This window comes from Nomascus leucogenys, chromosome 22a, assembly GCF_006542625.1.
Source record: "Nomascus leucogenys isolate Asia chromosome 22a, Asia_NLE_v1, whole genome shotgun sequence".
Lineage (NCBI taxonomy): Eukaryota > Metazoa > Chordata > Mammalia > Primates > Hylobatidae > Nomascus > Nomascus leucogenys.
This window is the reverse complement of record NC_044402.1, coordinates 121,733,771-121,754,694: the sequence shown is the minus strand read 5'-3', so window position 1 is coordinate 121,754,694 and position 20,924 is coordinate 121,733,771.

The window sequence follows — 20,924 nt, the reverse complement described above, 5'->3', positions numbered from 1 at the left end:
CAATGACACAGAATTGTAATTATTGTCATTAATCACCATGCCATGATTGATGAAACCATGATGTGCTTGAGAGTTCCTGCTGTATAACATTGCTTCCCCCTATACTACCTGACTCCAAACTGGTTTCTTCAGAGTATTTGTGTCTGCTTTTTAATAATTGTTTTTTCACATACTTTACTGTCAAATAAATAAATAGATGTAATGTATAATAAACATATATTATATGTGTATAATATACATTTGCATATAAATATATATATAGCTGCTACCCATGCTCTCACCTCTAGCTACCTATAACATTCCTCTTCTAATTAAATCCAATAAATCATGCTTATGAAAATTCATATGATAGTATCTGAGGGCTCCTCTATGAAATAGCTTATGTTCTCTGTTTGAGTCTCTCAAAGATCATCCATTTCTGCAGATTTATCATTATATACATTTATTGAACACTTAAAGCATAGCAAGCATTTTAACATGTAATTTTCCCTTTAATTTGTGCAATAGGAGTGCAAATCAGATATTATCAACTATATTTTCATGTGAGTGGGGTTTCTGGATTTAGCAAATAAAAATGCAGGATTTCTAGTTAATACTGTGTTTCCCATAGATAAACACATTTTTATGTCTTAAGGGACATACTTGTGTGAGACACAATTATCCTAAAAATTACTTGCTGTTTATCTGAAATTCATATTTAACTGTGTGCTCTGCATTTTATCTGGTGATCTTACATGTGAGAAGATTAAATTCAGAGAGTTTAGAAATCTACAAAAATTTATAAATCTAGGAAGTATTAGAGCTGAAATTTGGATATTGGTCTTTTGACTTCAGTTTAGGGCTCATGACGACTGTTCTCCATATTGCTGAAAATACTGAAAGCATGTTTTCCAGGTAAGTAGTGATATAGTGTTGATCTGCGTCTCCACCCAAATCTCATATCAAACTGTAATCCTGAATGTTGGGATAGGAGCCTGATAAGAGGTGATTAGATCATGGGGGCGGATTTCCCCCTCGCTGTTCTTGTGATAGTGAGTGAGTTCTTATGAGATGTGGTTACTCATGAGATCTGGTTGCTTAAAATCATGTAGCACCTTCCCCTTGGCTCTCTTCCTCCTGCTCTAACCGTAGTAAGATGTGCCTGCTTCTCCTTCCCTTCTGCCATGATGGTAAGTTCTTGAGTCCTCCCCAGCCATGCTTTCTGTACATCCTGTGAAACTGTGAGTCAATTAAGCCTCTTTTCTGTATAAATTAACCAGTCTTAGGTAATTCTTTAGAACAATGCAATAACGAACTAATACAGTGAGCTATAGGACTCCTATATCAAGTTACTTACATATTAGTTTCCTGGGTTTGCTATAACAAATTGCCACAAATTGAGTGGCTTAGAATGACAGAAATGTATTGCCTCATAGTTCTGGAGGCCAGAAGTCCAAAGTCAAGGTGTTGGCAAGGCTATGCGCTCTCTGAAGTCTCTGGAGAGAGATCCTTCCTCACCTCTTCCTATCTTTTAGTGGTTACTGAGAGTCCTGACTATCCTTGGCTTCTGGCAGCGTAGCCTCTGCTTCACATGGCCTTCTTGTGTGTGTCTGTGTAAGCTTCCCTCATTATAGAAGGACATCACCTGTTGGACTAGGGCCTCCATAATGCAGTATAATGTCACCTTAACTTGATTATATCTACAAAGGCAATAATTTTGGTAAGGTCACACTCACAGGAATTGGGGGTTAGAAATTGAAAATCTTTCCATTCAACCCACAACTACTAGTAATCCATTAATACACGTGGAATATAAGAAGATTCTTACCAACCTAGAAAACCTGGGAGACTAAACACAGAACCTGTAAGTGTTAGGGAGGAAGGGGACACTAGGAGCACGTAGTGCTTCTGATGGGGCAGAGCCAAAATAAAGATAATTTACACACACCTTTATATACTTAGCATACCTAGACACTCAAATCTGTATGTTTAGTAATTGTTATGATTTGGCTGTGTCCCCACCCAACTCTCACCTTAAATTCTAGTTCCCATAATCCCCACATGTCATAGGAGGGACCTGGTGGGAGGTAATTGAATTATGGGGGTGGTTTCCCCCATGCTGCTGTTCTCGTGATCATGAGCAGGTTATCACGAGATCTGATGGTTTTAAAAGGGGCTTTTCTCCCTTTGCTTGGCAATTCTTCCTGCCGTCATGTGAAGAAGGACATGTTTGCTTCCCCTTCTGCAATGATTGTAAGTTTCCTGAGGCTTCCCCAGTCCTGTAGAACTGTGAATCAATTAAACCTCTTTCCTTTATAAATTATCCAGTCTCAGGCAGTTCTTTACAGCATCATGAGAACACACTAATACAGTAGTGCCAGGAGGTATGTACTGTGATTTTCACCTCATTTTATAGATAAGGAAATGGACACAAAGATGCGAAATAATTCATTTAAGGTGATGATGCAGCTAATATGGGATGAAATTGAGATTTAAGCCAGGCATTCTGACCTTGGAATCCACATTCTTCACATTTTTCTAGGTTAATTTAGGGGTAGAGGAGGCAGAAGGGAAGGCAACTTGAGGAAGGAAAGTAATAAGAAACACAGACCACTGTAGTTTTTCTGTTGGTTTTTGTTTTGTGCTGGTTTTGCCTGCCGTCATTGCTGCTTTGGTTTACGTGGAGCAGAGGGTCTCAAACCTAATTGAGCATCCGAATCACCTGGAGGACTTGTTGAAACACAGGTGGTGGGCCCCTCTCCAGTGTTTCTGATTTCACAGGGCTAGGGTGAGGCCCCAGAATCTGCATTTCTCACAAGTTCGCATGAGATTTTGCTGCTGCCAATCAGGGACCTCAGTTGGAGAAGAACTGGTGTAGAGAAAATTAAGATGAGGTTCAAGCAGGAAATCGTTTCCAAGTTCAAAGGGAAGCCAATAGGGAACTGGAAAAGTATAACCATTTTATGAGCCAACTTCAACTCCCTTTAAAAATAATATGGTAAAATATCGTGTGTATATGTGTTACATACACACACACACACACACATACACACAGCATACTTGTAGGATATATCAGTGATTCCTAGATTTATAACAACTGGAAAGCAGCATAGGATTTAGACCTTTGAAACAGAGGCTTGGATTCTAGTCCAGGCTTGTTCCTAATTAGTCAGGTACTTCTTGTCTCTAAGCCTCATTCCCTCCCACTCCCATCCTCAGTATACAATAAGGCAGTTGAGATAGGGAAATAACTAAACACATGGTGGTAGCGAACCATTAATAGTCATTTTTGAGAAGAACAATGATATGGAAAAATCGTCTCATATATTTTCTCCTATTAACTTTTTTACACAAGCATAAGTGTTCATTATAAAAATTCTAACATAATCAGACAACCTAAAGTCATATATTACTCACAAAACACCCAGCCAGAGATAAATATTATTAATATTTTGGATATCATCTTCCAAAGTAAGATAGATGTATACATGTAACATGTTATGCATATTAATTTATGATCTTTTTATTAGTAGTGTTCCATGCCCATGTTTGTGTATATATATTTATTTATGTATGTAGTCACCATTTTTTATATTCTCATAGTATTACATTGCACAGTTATCCCACAATCTATTTAACCAATCTCTTATTGCTGGGAATTTAAATTGTCCCTAATTTGGAGCTAATATGATAACGGTGGCAATGAACAACCTGGTACATACACTTTGATGTACTTTTCCATTCTAGGGGGGAATTGGTGGGTCAAAGAGTAATCCTGCCTTTAAGATTCATAAAATATTAAATCAGAAACAGTTCTGAGATGTGTCAAGTGATGGTGCTTTTATTGTACATAGAAAAGTCATCCATGTGTGTTTATTCTTTGTGTGTATAATGCAGAGAACTAAACTGTAAGGATATATCCTGTCATGTTAATCATTATTATCTCTTGCTCCTTAGATACGAAGGATCTTTCCTTTTTTAAAAATTTATTTATGTATTTTTTGAGATGGAGACTGTCTCTGTCATCCAGGCTGGAGTGCAGGGGTGTGATCTCGGCTCACTGCAACCTCCGCCTCCTGGATTCAAGCAATTCTCCTGCCTCAGCCTCCCGAGTGGCTGGGATCACAGGCGCCCACCACCACGCCCAGGTAATTTTTGTATTTTTAGTAGAGACGGGGTTTCACCATATTGGCCAGATATTCTCAAACTCCTGACCCCAAGTGATCCTTCTCGGCCTCCCAACATGCTGGGATTACAAGCATGAGCCACTGCGCCCGGCCTAAGGAGGTTTTTAAAATTTACCTTATTGTAGTTTTCTGTATTTCCTAATTAGTCTACATTCAAGAATTAGTTGCAATTAGTATACAACTACCTGAAAGTTGGAACCAGAAAAATGAGAAGCGGCTATCTGTGTGGGCAAAAGAGACAGCAAGAGAAGGATTCTTTTCTTTCTTTTTTTTTTTTTTTTTTTTCTAGACAGCAGAGGAAGCACTTGGCTTAAAACAAAAAAGCTTCAGCAAAGTTCAAATGAAATACATGCACCAATTCCTTCAGGTCCTTGAGACCCATGATATTCTCACAGAAAAGAGGAAAGATAGTCTGAAAAATCAAGTCGAAAGGACAGTGCCAAGGCCAGCAGGCTCAATCTGCACAGAAGGCTGTTTGAGGGGGTTTGGGAAAGGCCACATTGAACTGAATTTCTTTTTTGTGAACCAAGGATCACTGAGCTGATCCAACATCCACATCCTCTAGCCGGAAGGCTGCAAGGGACGAGCTTCAAGGAGCTAAGGCTACAGGCAGCCCTTTCTGACTGGGAGCCCATTCAAACAGGGAGAGCCCGCCAGCAAGGGAAGTTCGGGCTCAGCAGATGAGTGTGAAGGAACATCGGCCCGGCCAGTGTTGACGTGGCAGGGTGTCAGCATTCAGAGCGGCAGCTGCTGCCAGAGCCCTGAGTGCCCAGACTGATAGGAGGGGGCTGGAGCCTTCCAAACAGGCTCAGTCCAGGCACGCAGGAAATGTCAGAGGCAGCAGCCTGGTGGAGGGGCGGCGGCTGTTCCGCGTGGGAAGGTCTCTTTTGATTGATTCCCTGGTACAGAAGCCTGGCGATGGCAGTCAATCAGCACAGGATCTGTGTGGGGTGAGGAGAGAGAGAGGGGAGTGGGAGGAGAGGAGGAACGTGGAAAATGCGCCAAAAAGAACTTGGGGTGCCTTCCAGAGCCATCAGCTGGAAGAAAGCTCAGTGCTACTCTGCAGGAGAAAATGCTGGCTGAAGACCTCTGCTGAAAACAGGCAGCCACCGCAGCCGGACAGCTCTTGTGCCTATGCTGACCTTCATGGAGTGTGGGACCCATCTCCAAGGGAGCGACTGCCTGTGGTCGTATTTTCCACCCTGCAGAGCAGGAAGGAGAGTCCTGTTTCCCAGCGGATGGGTGTGAGGAAGACACATGTGGACACCTTGTGACTGTGTCTACAGCAGCAAGAGGAAGCTGGTGTGACGTGGGCCTCCTGGAGTGAAACTGGGAAGTCAGGCAGCCCTTGTGTTCAGCCCATGGTTTCCTCCCCACAATAGGAGCATCTGTAAGACCAACAAATTGACACAAATCCTGTGTAGATAAAAAAGTAGAGCACAACGCCAAGGAGGCAGGGCTCCAGGCAGCACTCCTCTCTAATTTTTTTCGGTTAAAAGGAAAGGAATCTAACTTATTAAGTAGACCTCTTGACATATAGACAGAAAATTTAAAATGAATAGATAAATAAATAAATAAGGTGGAAGTCACAGAGCTCTATCCTAAGATTATATATGCAATTAAATCCTCAGCTAGGAGTTCAGGATTGTAAGAATGGAGTTGAATCTAGAAACAAGAATCTGGTCAGGCATTCCAGACCAGCCTGGCCAACATGGTGAACCCCGCCCCCCCCACCATCTCTATTAAAAATACAAAAATTAGCTGGGCATGGTGGTGGGCGCCTGTAATCCCAGCTGCTTGGGAGGCTGAGACAGGAGAATGACTTGAACCTGGGAGGTGGAAGTTGCAGTGAGCTGAGATCGCACCACTGTACTCTAGCCTGAGTGACAGTGAAACTCTGTCTCAAAAGGAAAAAGAAAGAAAGAAAGGAAAGAAAGGGAAGGGGCAGGGAGGGGAGGGGTACAAAGTGCCCCGTTGCCAATCGTTTTTATTTCAGAGGTCCTACTGAACAGCCTCTCTCGGTTCCTCCTGCCTGAGCTCTCTCACTCCCTATGCAGCTCACCTCTGCCTAACTCATCCCTTCTCAAGGAGGCTTCCTTGATGTCCTATGTCAGGTGGTAACCACTGCCCCAATACACCTCTGTTCTCTGCTGGAGCCGCCATCGCAGCACTTGCCACAGTATCAGTTATAATTAAAGCATTTATGAGCCCGCTTACTTTTCATCTGTGTCCTCTGCAAGAACATGATCTCCTTGAAGGTGGAACCAAGCCTGTCTTAGTCACCTTGTATCCCAGTACAGGACTGGCATATGGTAAATACTTGTTGAATGAATGGATGATCGAATAAGAACATGTAGTTGGAACAGGAAAGAATCGCAGGTTTCAAGAAAACACAGACTGAGTGTTGGAGACAGGCTGGGGGTAGGTCAGGCTGAGCCATTTTGGGAGGACACTGATCTATAAAGTCCAAAAATACTCCAAGATTTGAGAAAAAGAAAATTCACTAGGAGGTTCCAAACCAGCCAACAGTACTGACTGTCAGGAGGAAAAAAAAAAAAATCCCAAGGATTTTGAAATTCTCAGGAGTGTGTCCATGCTCACTTAACCCCCTGGAGATTTACCAGAAGCAGCATTTGTCAAGGAGAGGAAAATAGCAGGAAACTAAGTATTTTGAGGAGCTTGCTTTGTGCCAGGCACTGTTAAGCAGTTTATATATGGGATCATTCCATTCTCATGGGCAGATTTGTGAATTAGGTATTAGTGGCACTCTTTTAGACTAGAGCTTACAGATGTCATCAAATATGCTTAAGGGGAAACATTGTTCAAGGGTAGAGCCAAGATACTAACCTAGATTTATTCCTGACTTCAGAGCCTGTAGCTTTTTCTAGACAACCACCCGTGTTATTCAAGATCTTCCAGGGTAGTTGCTGGTTTTCTAGGGCTTCTGGTATTCCAAGGCAGCCCAAATTATTCTTAAAGCTCTAAAGCTGCTCCATAGTAGAGTGTATGTATGTATGTGTGTGTCCTTGTGTTGTAATCAATGATGGCAGGGTAAAAAAAAAAAAAGGTGGAATTTTAATGCCTACTGGCATAAATAATAAAATTCATAGTATATTTACTCAGTGTTGAGTAGATTATGGATCATGTATCAAACTATGCAATCATACTTAACAGCAGCAAAATTGAGAGCTGGAACTTTTCCTATTTGATTATACTTGCAATGTAGATACCTGAATTTTTTTCTCAATGTGATTTGCATTTGCCTTTGTGTCACTATTCTGGATTATCTATAAGTAGATTATTCTCAGACTCCTGGCCTCAAGTGATCCTCCCACCTCAGCCTCTGGAGATGCTGGTATTACAGGTGTGAGCCACTGCACCCAGCTTATAGGTAGATTATTCTAATTTGGGTTTGTCCAAGAGCGAATGTCCTTGTAAGTTACGAATGATGCCTACTCTACACTTGGGACTCGGTTGACATCTCAGCTCCTTCTATTTAGTTTTATTGTTAAGATATCCTTTGAGACTGAAACACTGAACTTCACCTAATCCATCAAAGGTCTGGGGAATGGTGACACATGGCATCAGTCTGAAAGAGATCTGCTGATTGACAATGTGAAGTCGTTTCCACAGAGCACTTGAGTAGTAGGGCAGGATGGGGAAGCTGGACAGCTTTTTGGCCTTTTCTCCCACTTTTTCTTTTTCTCTTCAGGTGTGGCCTTGTTGCTTTATTTGAAATCATTAGACTTTAGTTTGGCAGATGTGACTTTATTCACATGCAAGAGCAGAGCATAATTAAAAGCCAAATTTAAGTTCTCAATGCGTTATCTTTTTTGTTATCCATGTGTCTACTCATCTTTAACAGAGAAAATAGTTGTGGTTGGACTCTATTTTTATTTACTTATTTTTTTTGAGACGGAGTTTCGCCCTTGGTGCGCAGATTGAAGTGCAGTGGCGCCATCTCGGCTCACTGAAACTCTGCCTCCCGGGTTCAAGCAATTCTCCTGCCTCAGCCTCCCAAGGAGCATGGATTACAGCCATGCACCGCAACACCTGGCTAATTTTTGTATTTTTAGTGGAGACAGAGTTTCACCATGTTGGCCAGGCTGGTCTCGAACTCCTGACTTCAAGTGATCCGCCCATCTCAGCCTCTCAAAGTGCTGGGATTACAGGTGTGAGCCACCGCACCCGGCCTGGACTCTATTTTTAGACAGAATTACACATACAGTGTTGATTGTTATCATAAATGCCATGTACATAGATGATAACATGCTTTGCCCTGGTTGTGTAAAAGTAGTTTGTTGACCAAATCAGATTTTGCACTTAGAGCCGGGGCAGCTTTCCCTGAGGAGTCAAGTCCTGTGGCTTGAGAGGTGACGAAAGGTCTTGTCACTTCGGAAGAAGCATCAATCAGGGATTTTGTTCCTCAAAGTCAGCAGCACCTCAGCTGCCTCCTGATTGAAGGCCCAAAAAGCCACTAGGAGGAGCTAATGACTGACCGAGTTTAGGTTCACCAATATTTAAAGCAAATTGCTGCCACAGACCGCCCACCCTGGGCTGCGGGTTCTGGGTGTTTAATTATTTACATGGTAATGGATGGACCAGGAATCGTCCGCCCTTCCAACAGCTCACCAAGGAGAGTAACTGTGTCTCGTGATTTCATTTGCGGGTTATTTCCTGTGAGGAAGAAGGTTTTTCAACCTTGCTGCAGACAGAAAGGTGGAAAAAGTGCTGCATTAGCAAAACTCCCAAGTGGCTCCCATTTTAAATTAAAAAAAAAAATGCAAACACGCTGACTTCTGGTTTTCTGATGCTTCCCACAAATTCCCAGTGTACAAGAACCATTGAAGAGACCCAGGTAATAAAGAATCTGTTTCTGGATATTATGGGAAGTCCCTCCCTTTTCTGTAAACAGAACATCGGAGGTTAAGAAGGGTCAGACCCTGGAGTCCAATGGCTGGGTTCGAATCCCAGATCTGCCATCTAATAGCCGTGTATCTTGGATGTGGTTCTTAACCTCTGTGTTCCTCCTTTTCACCATCAGTGATAATTCTACATGCTCCTGGGGTTGTGGTGAGGATTAAGTGAGTTAGTACACAAACCTACATGCCTGTAAGCTTGTGCTCAGTTCTGCTTAGTGGGTTTTCTGTTCCCCATGGCCAGCCAAATGCATTTCAAATTGATAATAGAAATTGAGGTGCAATCATGGAATACTATGTAGCCATAAAAAATGATGAGTTCATGTCCTTTGTAGGGACATGGATGAAGCTGGCAACCATCATTCTCAGCAAACTATCGCAAGGACAAAAAACCAAACACCGCATGTTCTCACTCACAGGTGAGAATTGAACAATGAGAACACATGGACACAGGAAGGGGAACATCACACACCGGGGCCTGTTGTGGGATGGGGGGAGGGGGGAGAGATAGCATTAGGAGATATACCTAATGTTAAATGACTAGTTAATGGGTGCAGTACACCAACATGGCACATGTATACATATGTAACTAACCTGCATGTTGTGCACATGTACCCTAAAACTTAAAGTAAAAAAAAAAAGAAATTGAGGTGCAATCACAATTTTCTATTCTGCTTTTTCATTGAACAGTTTATCACAGTCACTTTCAGGGGATACCACCAAATTTAAAGTTCTCTGTAAAGGTGGAAAGGAAAATCTGCAAGTAATTTTCAACATTTAAAAAACCCTAATAATATCATTATGCCTGATTTAACTCAATGCATAATCAGGTTTTCTTGCTTTTGGCAGGAATTCTGGCAAATCAAGTTGGTTGTCTCACTTTGCTCATGGAGGCGAGAATCTTGCAGCTCTCTGTTTTTTGAGTATTTTTCAAGTGATTAAAAATAATTAAAGCTATTGTCTTAAAGTAAATTGGATTTTTTGGCCGGGAGTGGTGGCTCACGCATGTAATCCCAACGCTTTGAGAGGCCAAAGTGAGTGAATCACCCGAGGTCAGGAGTTCAAGATCAGCCTGGCCAACATAGTGAAACCCTGACTCTACTAAAAAAAAATACAAAAATTAGCTGGGCATGGTGGCACGTGCCAGTAATCACAGCTACACGGGAGGCTGAGGCGTGAGAATTGCTTGAACCTGGGAGGCGGAGGTTGCAGCGAGCCGAGATCACGCCACTGTACTCCAGCCTGGGTGACAGAGTGAGACTCCATCTCAAAAATAAAGTAAATTTGTTTTTTTAAAGTTTGGGACTTATGTAGGGAAAAAAAAAGTTCACTTCTTTGAGAAAAAAGGTTGAAAACTTCTGTTAAATCCTTATTACATATTATCATTGTCTTCATGCTTATAAAATGAACTTACATAGCCATTTAATTAGCAATTTTTAAAATACAAGTTTACCTTTAAAAACAAGGTTTTTTTTTTCCTGGTTGTAAAATAAATACACAATAGCAAAAGAGAATGTATAAAACAAGAAAGTACACTGTAGAAAAAAAAATAACCTAATAACTGGGCCATTATGAAATAATCTTTATTAACATTTGGGACTTTTCTTTCTGACTTTTTTTGTATACATACACATGTGTGTGTACCTGTGTTCATGTATGTTCACTTGTAAAATGGAGATTCTGTATAATATCATTTTCACTGTATTATAAATATTTTCTCATTTTAGATTTAGATAATACTATGTTTAATGGTGTCTGTAGGGATTTACTTTTCAGATTCCACCTAGAGCTGAATTTATGAAAAAGTTAATGACTATTGAGCTGCGAGACCTAGAATGAGCCCTAGCAATGTATTTGCAGGAGTAAGGTATATTAACAACTTCCTCTCCTATCCGATGTCACTGAAGTGTCAGTAGTCAATGTTAGTATCTAGCCAAGGGAGACTTGGATTGGAGAAGTGATGGTGTGAGTTTAGTGGAATATTTTTAATAGTCGATAGTCACTTCTTGTGTAGTTCAGTTTTCAAAAGTCTTGCATTGTAATGGTTAGGGTTATAACGCACTAGCTCAACTGGTGTTATAACTATAGCAATAACAATAACCCATTCACCAAGGACAGGGAGTGGATGCCCTTCAGAACCTTGCCTCAGAGGAGCAGACTGTAAGTTTTTCAGCCGTCTCCCATCATCAGTCTCCGCTCCGTAAGGGGATAGACAGCTTCCTTCCCTAAACCCACAAACCCCATCTTTAAGAGGTGCTGTGGGAATGAAAAGAAACTTGAAAAACTGAACCTGGTCCCTAAGGAAACAGTTTAAGTTGCTGACTTGCACTCTACATAGGGTATTCTTCTCAATATGTCGACAAACATTTGGACGGGTTTGTGACAAAGATGAGTACATCAGCAGAGAAATGAAGGCAACACATTTCCTCTGCACATCTGAGGGAAGTATGAGTATGTTTGCAACCCTGCATCTCTATCCAAGAACAACCTATTCTCTCCTGTGAAGGTCAATAAGGAAAGAATTAGTAGAATGGCTACATGGGGAATGTGGATTATCTGAGATTTTCACCTACTTTTAGTAGGCTACCTTGTCCTAGCAGGAATCGCTTTTGGTTTCCAATATCGTGCCGGAGAATGAGGCCAGGGCCTGCACGTGTTAGTCCTAAAATGCATCATTTGTTTCAAAAAAGGATAATGTGATTTGCCTTGCAGAGGATCTCAGCGGTAGTTGGCTAGCCCAGAGGTGAGTCAGGGTTAAGTGACTTAGGAAGCCACATGAGTCAGTGGGGCCTGCGCAGATGGAGGGAGCTGACTTGGCAGGTTCTCTTCTAGAGGCAGCCCCCTTGTCGGTGGAGCAGGCCTTTCATTTACTCCCTTTCTAGGGTGGTTTTCCTGGGTGACACGGGCACCAGTGGAAATATGCATAATGAAGGTCTCTCTTGGCTGCCACTCTGGACACAGTGTTTTGCCCCCGCCCCACACCCCTGCAGACCTTCCTGTCTGTATGCACGAAAGCCAAGAGATTTCACACAGCTTGACTGAAACAAATACTAAGTCAGACGAGACCTCAGATCTGAGCTGCGTAAATGCAACACCGTGGAATGCAGCAGGTACTGTCAAACGTCCAAATGTTAATATTAGAGAGATTATGAGTAATTCCTTTTTGATTTAAGCAAGTTCTTTTTTATAGAAGCCAATGCATTTCAATTAAATGTGCAAAACTGCCAAAGCCTGTAGGACATATAAAATAAGGTAGGCTAATAAAGTCTTAAGGTATGTTAGCAAAATCCAACATGTTTGTGCTAATCAAATCAATGATTCAAGGAACTCACACTTCTGCAAGTCTCTGAATGAGAGAAATGGTTTTCTAGGTGTGAGTGAGTCACATCAAATACAAGTCCAGGCATCCTGAAATTTTATGTGCGTAAGTGCAATGTTATCGGAGGAGCTCTCGAGAAATAGGACGATTATGAAGCCTATCTACTTCCTCAGAAGATTTCTGGAACAATTAATCAATTCAGACCAATGCATTTAATTTACTGATGGTGATAATTAAAAAATGTTCATGACTGAGAAAGAGGAATTCCTGGTTAGTCACACTTAGCTTATTTAAAAACTTAGATGCCATCTCACATATCAAGAATGGGGTCTTGCTAGGAGAAATAGCTATATTTCACACAGGGGACTCGACACGAAAACATTTCACTTTTACTTTTGTGAGATAAACTTTTAAAACTATTTAGCTTCCAAGTTAACCTCAGGGTGACTCTCCTCTAGAAATAAAAACCTTTACTGGCTATTTCGTTTCCCCGCCAAACCCCCCAGGTTAGACAAACAGTTTAGCATTTCTTTCTTTTTTTTTTTTTTTTTTTTTTTTTAAAAAAAAAGGTAAAGAAAAAATAAAGAAATCCCTTAAGAGAGTTTATGGAAGTTTTACACTGAATGTAAATAAAGGGCAAATTACAAAGGGAGAACTAGACGGGAGGAAAAGTAGAGGTTCAACGAGACCAGCAGTCCCAAACTAAACACAGACTGTGCTTTGGTTATGATTCCATTAAAGCCAATTTTTGCTGTCTCTTTTATTATTACACTTACATATGATTACTATATATATATATATATATATATATATGACTACTACATATATTTTAAAATATATACTATATACATCTTACTATATATATTTAAAAATCGCCTGTGTATTGATGATGCCGGTGCTGTGTATGTATTTGTGGGGAATCTTCCTGCTGGTACGAAATCTACTTCATGGGAAAAGTGAAGGTAGGTGGGCTGGTCCTAGGCAACAGCCACCCAAGGAGAAGGCTGCAGCCTGAAAGGTGGGCAGCCCAGGACCTGTCTCCTCTCAGACAGCTCAAAGCTTGATATATATTTTCTCCTTCTATCTTTGAAAAGAAACACCCTCAAGATAAATGCAAAAACTGTCAGAAATGACACCTTGTATAGGAATTACATGAGGGGATGCCTGAAATGCCAAGCTCAGAGTAAATTTCCCCAGTATTTCCTTACTTCTGTGCCCAGGGAAGCTGGTCTCAGAGATCCTGAGGAGGTCTTTACGTGGTGCTAAAGGACTTACATCAAGTACTTGTTTGAGTAGATGGGAACACCGTGCCCTCTGGGAAGAAAAGAAGGAATATTTTATATTTTAAAAGATTTCTAAAGCCAACGGAGTAAATGTTAAAGTTTTTAATGGTGCCGAATGATGAGAATTTGACTCCAGCCAAAGCCAGCTTAGAAGAAGAAGAAGAAAAAAAAGGCTGGCTTTCTTAAGCCTATTCTCTGGGGCTTATGGCTGTGTGATTTCTTTTTTCTTTTGAGTAATCTCTTCAACAAAACGGGGATCAGAAAAGGGAAAGGAAACCTCCACAATGCAAACTGGTCCCTGGGAGCCAGGACTGATTAATGGACAATTTTATGGCTCATTTGTAAAAAAGGAAATTCTAACAGAGCCCTCTGTTTACTTTGCTCCTATAATTCATATCAAGAAGACAGAAAGCAGAAATGTGGGAGGGTGAGGGCATTTTTAGACCTCACTCAATAGCTCAACTAGAGCAAATAGATTATGGGTGTCTGAGCATTAATGAGTCTAAATTACTGGAGGATTTGTTACAAATAATGATTGTCAGGGGAGGACAAAATGCTAGCGTATTTTCCTTCTTTGATAGTGCAAACTCAAGTTCAAATGCAACATTGGAAGCTTATGGGTGGGTTCCAGTTCTTTCTTTCTCTCCCACAGTGAGCACCTGTTATCACTATGATGGCTTATTGATTTATCAAGGCTGGCATATTTGTAAATGTGAATGTATGAGCATTTGTGTGCATGTGTATGTGAGTACATGTATGTAGGTGTGTACTTGAGTGTGTAAGCATGTTTGTGTATGTTAAGTCTTTGTTAGCTGAGTTGAGTCTCCCCACTAGCCTGCCCTAGCAAAGTCCTAGAATGAGCACTGCAGATCTCACCCTCAGATGAATGAGTGTTAGATTGGTCCTGGGCCCTCCAACTTCAAATTTCAAGAAAGGACCAATAGAGATGGAGACTTCCCACTTGGTAAGGCAGGCTGTGCTTAAATTCTATTTAAATGTGTCTGGAGCTCAATGTTGCAAAATAGTTGCTCCATCTTCTCTCCCAAATTCAGGTAAATTAAAATCAAAACAGGCCAAGCGCGATGGCTCACTCCTGTAATCCCAGCATTTTGGGAGGCCGAGGCAGGTGGATCATGAGGTCAGGAGATCAAGATCATCCTGGCTAACACGGTGAAACCCTGTCTCTACTAAATATACAAAAAATTAGCTGGGCATGTAGTCCTAGCTACTTGGGAGGCTGAGGCAGGAGAATCGCTTGAGCCCGGGAGGCGGAGGTTGCAGTGAGCCAAGATTGCACCATTGCACTCCAGCCTGGGTAATAGAGCGAGACTCTGCCTCAAAAAAAAAAAAAAAATCAACAAATAAATAAATAGAATCAAAACAAAAACTTATATGAAAATAAGAAGCCAGATAGAGCTAAGTTGAATGGATACATGCTGAACAGTTTCACCTTGGAGGTTGCACCAGGTAGGGTATTTGCTAGAGCTTCTCTGCTTTCCAGGATACACAAATATCCGTACACACATAGTGCACAGCATAATGTTTGCATCATACGTTGCTTCAGTTTCCAAGGCACTGCTAAGCACTGTATATTATTTCACAGGGGCAGGGCTTCTGAAAGCATCCCTCTAGCTGCATTTTCTCCTGGCATTCATCAGGGATGATGTCTGGGATCTCCCTTTTGCTGCTGGCACGTTGTTGTTACACACAAAAAGGTCGCCTCTTACTGTGTTTCTTCCGGTTATACCAGACAAAGCCAAAACTCAAATCAGTTTTTAAAAAGTAAAGTGGCTTTCCTGGCTTTAGTGGCTTGACACCACCCCTGGTTTGGGGGTTCAGGTGAAGCCAGTGTAATGCTCTGTCTTCTACTTAGTTCTGCTTCTTGTGAATTGGCCTCATTGTCTTTATGGCCATCAGCCATACAAGGTCTGCAGTGCTGCAATTGAGCAGTGCCAAATGAACTGGAAAATGAAAGTATCTATGTGTGGTCGGCAGAAACAATAGCTACCATTACTATTAAATTCTGCATCCACCTGTACCTCATTCTTGGTACTGCTGATGACAAAGAATGAGCTAAAGAAATTGGTACAAATCTACAAAAAGTCTTTAAAGTAAAGCTTCATGTCATCATTTTTCTGAAAATACATGTAAGAACCTGGAAACAGAGTTGTCTCTGGGAATGAACTGGGAGCCCAAGGGTGGGAAGGAAACAGACTTTTCGACGTGTTCCTGCTTCCCACTAAGTATCTCATCATGGACCTGCATTGCTTTTTAAAAAAGAAAAGAAGAACCTATAAAAACAACCTGCTAGGGAATTTCACTTTTAGAAATATGCTGTTGTTTTACAGAGACAGATTGAATTACAAGAATATAGATCCCACCCCATTTCCAGCACAAAAGAAAAGGAGAAACACAACCCAAATGACCCAGCTGTGAAATAAATTAAAATAATGTTTCAATAATCAGATTAATTAGAATAATGCTTTAACAGATTATTTCATGTAATAAAAGTGCCTATTTAATGTCCAAAATTACAATATGAAACTCTATAGATTCAGCATCTGAATTTTGTAAAAAGAAAAGTATAAAACATAGTTGAAGATAGAAAATATTAACACTGATAATCTGAGTGGAAGAGTTTAAGACTCAGGTTTATTTTTCTATGTATTTTCCCATTTCTCTCCAATGAGTATTAATCTAAAAGCAAAAAATAATTACCTTAAAATATGCTTAAGTACAGTGAGTGGCAATTCAAGTTTCTATTAAAATAAATAATCAACAGAGTAGACAATTTACAGAATGGGTGAAAATATTTGCAAACGATGCATCTGACAAAGTTCTAATATCCAGAATCTAAAAGGAACTCAAACAACTCAATAAGAGAAAAACAAATAACCCCATTAAATAGTGGACAAAGGACATTAAAAGAGATTTTTCCAAAGAAGACATACAAGTGGCCAAAAAACCTAAGAAAAAAAATTAACTCACTAATCGTCATCAACTCAACATCACTAATCAGAGAAATGCAAATTAAAACCACAATGATACCATTTTATGTCAGTCAGAATAGCTATTATTAAAAAGTCAAAAAAAACACAGATATTAGTGAGGATGTGAAGAAAAGGGAACACTTATACATTGTTGGTGGGAACTTAAATTAGTTCAACCTCTGTGAAAAACAGTATAGAGACTTTCTCAAAGAACTAAAAATAAAACTACCATTTGACTCAGCAATCCCATTACTGGGTATCTACCCAAAAGAAAGCATTATATAAAAAAGACACCTGAACGTGTATGTTTTTTGCAGCGCTATTCATAATAGTGAAGTCATGGAATCAACCTATGTGTCCATCAATGGGTGATTGGATTAAAAAATGTGGTGTGTATGTGTGTGTGTGTGTGTGTGTGTGTGTGTGTGTGTATATATATATATATACTCAGCTATATAAAAGAATAAAATCATGTCTTTTGTAGCAACATGGATAGAACAGGAGACCATTTTCCTTAGTGAAATGACTCAAGCAGAAAGTAAAAAACCACATGTTCTCACTTATACATGGGAGCTAAACAATAGGTACACACAGACACAGAGTGGAATAATAGACATTGGAGTCTCCAAATCATGGGAAGGCTGCGGGGGTGATGGTTGAAATACCACCTATTGGGTACAGTGTTCACTATTTGGGTGATGAGTACAATTAAAGTCCAGATTTTACTACTATGCAATACACCCAGGTAACAAAACTCCACTTGTACCCCTAAATCCATAAAAATAAAAACAATTAATGAAGAATATGTAAAACATTAGAAAAAATTAAACAGCAGTTTGCTTAATCATGATAGCCAAGGTAATTTTTAGAGTGTGTACATCAATAAAGCAAAATAAATAAAAGGCAAAAGTAAGCATGCCTTCTTTAGAATGCATTATAAACTACTTTGTTGCAGTGAATGGAAAAGTTTGACACAGAAAAGTGTTTGTAAGCAAACATTGAGAATGTGTTATCAGAATGTGCTCCTTTCTTTTTTTTTTAATTATACTTTAAGTTCTAGGGTACATGTGTGCAATGTGCAGGTTTGTTACATATGTACATATGTGCCATGTTGGTGTGCTGCACCCATTAACTCGTCATTTACATTAGGTATATCTCCTAATGCTATCTCTCCTCCCTTCCCCCACCCCACAACAGGCCCCAGTGTGTGATGTTCCCCTTCCTGTGTCCAAGTGTTCTCATTGTTCAATTCCCACCTATGAGTGAGAACATGTGGTGTTTGGTTTTTTGTCCTTGCAATAGTTTACTGAGAATGATGGTTTCCAGCTTCATCCATGTCCCTACAAAGGACATGAACTCATCCTTTTTTATGGCTGCATAGTATTCCATGGTGTATATGTGCCACAATGAGAACAAAGACACAATACACTAGAATCTCTGGGACACATTTAAAGCACTGTGTAGAGGGAAATTTATAGCACTAAGTGCCCACAAGAGAAAGCAGGAAAGATCTAAAATTGACACCCTAACGTCACAATTAAAAGAAGTAGAGAAGCAAGAACAAACACATTCAAAAGCTAGCAGAAGGCAAGAAATAACTAAGATCAGAGCAGAACTGAAGGAAATAGAGACACAAAAAATCCTTCAAAAATCAGTGAATCCATGAGTTGGTTTTTTGAAAAGATGAACAAAATTGATAGACCACTAGCAAGACTAATGAAGAAAAGAGAGAAGAATCAAATAGACGCAATAAAAAATGATAAAGGGATATCACTACCGATCCCACAGAAATACAAACTACCATCAGAGAATACTATAAACACCTCTGCGCAAATAAGCTAGAAAATCTAGAAGAAATGGATAAATTCCTGGACACATACACCCTCCCAAAACTAAACCAGGGAGAAATTGAATCCCTGAGTAGACCAATAACAGGCTCTGAAATTGAGGCAATAATTAATAGCTTACCAACCAATAAAAGTCCAGGACCAGAAGGATTCACAGCTGAATTCTACCAGAGGTACAAGAAGGAGCTGGTACCATTCCTTCTGAAACTATTCCAATCAATAGAAAAAGAGGGAATCCTCCCTAACTCATTTTATGAGGCCAGCATCATCCTGATACCAAAGCCTGGCAGAGACAAAAAAAGAGAATTTTAGACCAATATCCCTGATGAACATTGATTCAAGAACGTGTTCCTTTCTTTAAGAGGCTCCAATAGACCAATAGAGTAATCTACCAATAAAGTGTAAATGTAAAAAGATACAGCATTATTCTCTTTTTTTACATTGTTTCTACTCTCCAAGTCTCCGTTGTAAATAGCATGCAACAATTTCTTCATCTCATACACTTCCCAGTATATTATTTCATTATTTTCTTCATTAAGAAGTATTTGATTCTATGTGGTTGAAACGTAAAGGACCAAATTAAGGATTTGGTAAAATTCTGTTTCTGCTCATTTCCTGACTCCACTCCTAACCTGAATAATCATGAAAGGAATTTTCCTCCCCTTACTTAAAGTAATTAAAAAGCTAATCATTTCTGAGAAAATACTGAAATATTCAATACACACTGGGCTCTTTTCCCTGGAAAGCTTCACAGTGAATAGTTGTATTGAGTCTTTGCTACTTAACAAACTTGAGGTTCAGTATTGGAGTATTATTATGAGGCAACATGGGCTTATAAGGGAATTTCATTACTTCTGCAGAGCAGCCATGAAGCCCTTCTCCCCTCCACACTTGAATGCGACTCAGATTAATTTTGGTGGGAGTTGGGCATCTGTATCTAGGGGAGAATAAACTCCTAAGTGTATAATTAGTAATTACACACTTGTTTCTAGGTCCTGACTTGTACATATCAATTTTGTTTTCTCCAGTTAAACACAATGACTGCATTGAAAACATGAAAAAAATTTTTTTTTCTATAGTTGACCACTTGGCCTGGTTGTTTTCTGGTTAAGAGTAATGGAAGGTTTCGTGACACCTTTTTTACCCCTGGAAATTGGTTTACACCTTAGATATTTAAAGTGTGGGAATGAATTTTTCTGTGTGGCACACTTGGCCTTGAGCAGCAAGGTTACTTTGTACCATACAAAAGGGTGTTTGTTGATACCTGGACTTATTTTAAAAGGTGTGATGTGAACAGACCTCCAAAATCACTGTACATTTTGCTTGTCTTTTAAGACAGGACTGGTCTCCTCCATACTCTTTTCAAAAGTGTTTTATGTCTCATAATGGGAGGGACTATGGATATGGCCATTAGGAAATTAGATCTCTGGAGGACTTTTCAGATAGTTGCGATGAAATAACCTTGTCCTACCCACAGCCCCTGAAGCAACATGTGGAATCAACTGGTTATTTTCTCTAGCCCCTAAATGTCTTCATCCTGTCAGGAAGGCAGGATTGGAGGGGGATCAGCTGAAGCCAAGAGGTTTAAGGCCTCTTATTTTATGTTTCCACCCTAGATAGAGAGGATTTCTATGACCGGACCATCAAGTAGAACCTCTACCTTCAATAGCATCATTGGTATAAGTCAGTGTTAAGAGAGACAGTAACTGTTTCTTACAGCTATTAAAAATGTCCTCCATGCCCATGATCCTGTTTGTTGGTAATGTCATTTTTCCTTTGGATACATTATCATAAAATATAATTCATTGAAAGTAGAGTCTGATGCTAACCCAGTTTGAAAAGAATTACAGGAAAGTGTCAAAGAACTCAAGCTTGTTGGATTGATTCTAGAATGGACTCATTCATTTCCTGCTATGCCAATGCATAGCTGTCTGTGCTGATTTTACTTCTACCAACTAAGCCTCTTGATACCTCACTTAGTTTAGGGAAGACAATATTGGGTGTCCCACTTGCCTCTTTTAAGATGATACACAGGTAATGTGGAGATAAGTTGGGCAGTCATGACCTCAGGTGTGCAAAATAAAACTTACTTTATTTCTACATTACCGAGGTCAACTCAGCTCATAAGATCCTATTTCTACTGGTGGCAGATAACAGTTTTAACAAATCAAGGTAATTCAACCACTTCTGGTTTAAAAGTGAGTGCAATTTTGGGCAGCTCCTCAGTCAATTCAGTATCCCTTCTCTCCTAGTCCTTCTGATTTGGGGCAGGCTTGCATTGATCTGTGTGCATCTTTCAACACAATGGCCTCTCTGAGCAGTGACTAGTCCTGTGTCATCACTCCCTACTTGTGTTGCCTCAGCTGTCACTGTGCCCTCCTGCTGTGACCACTTGCATTG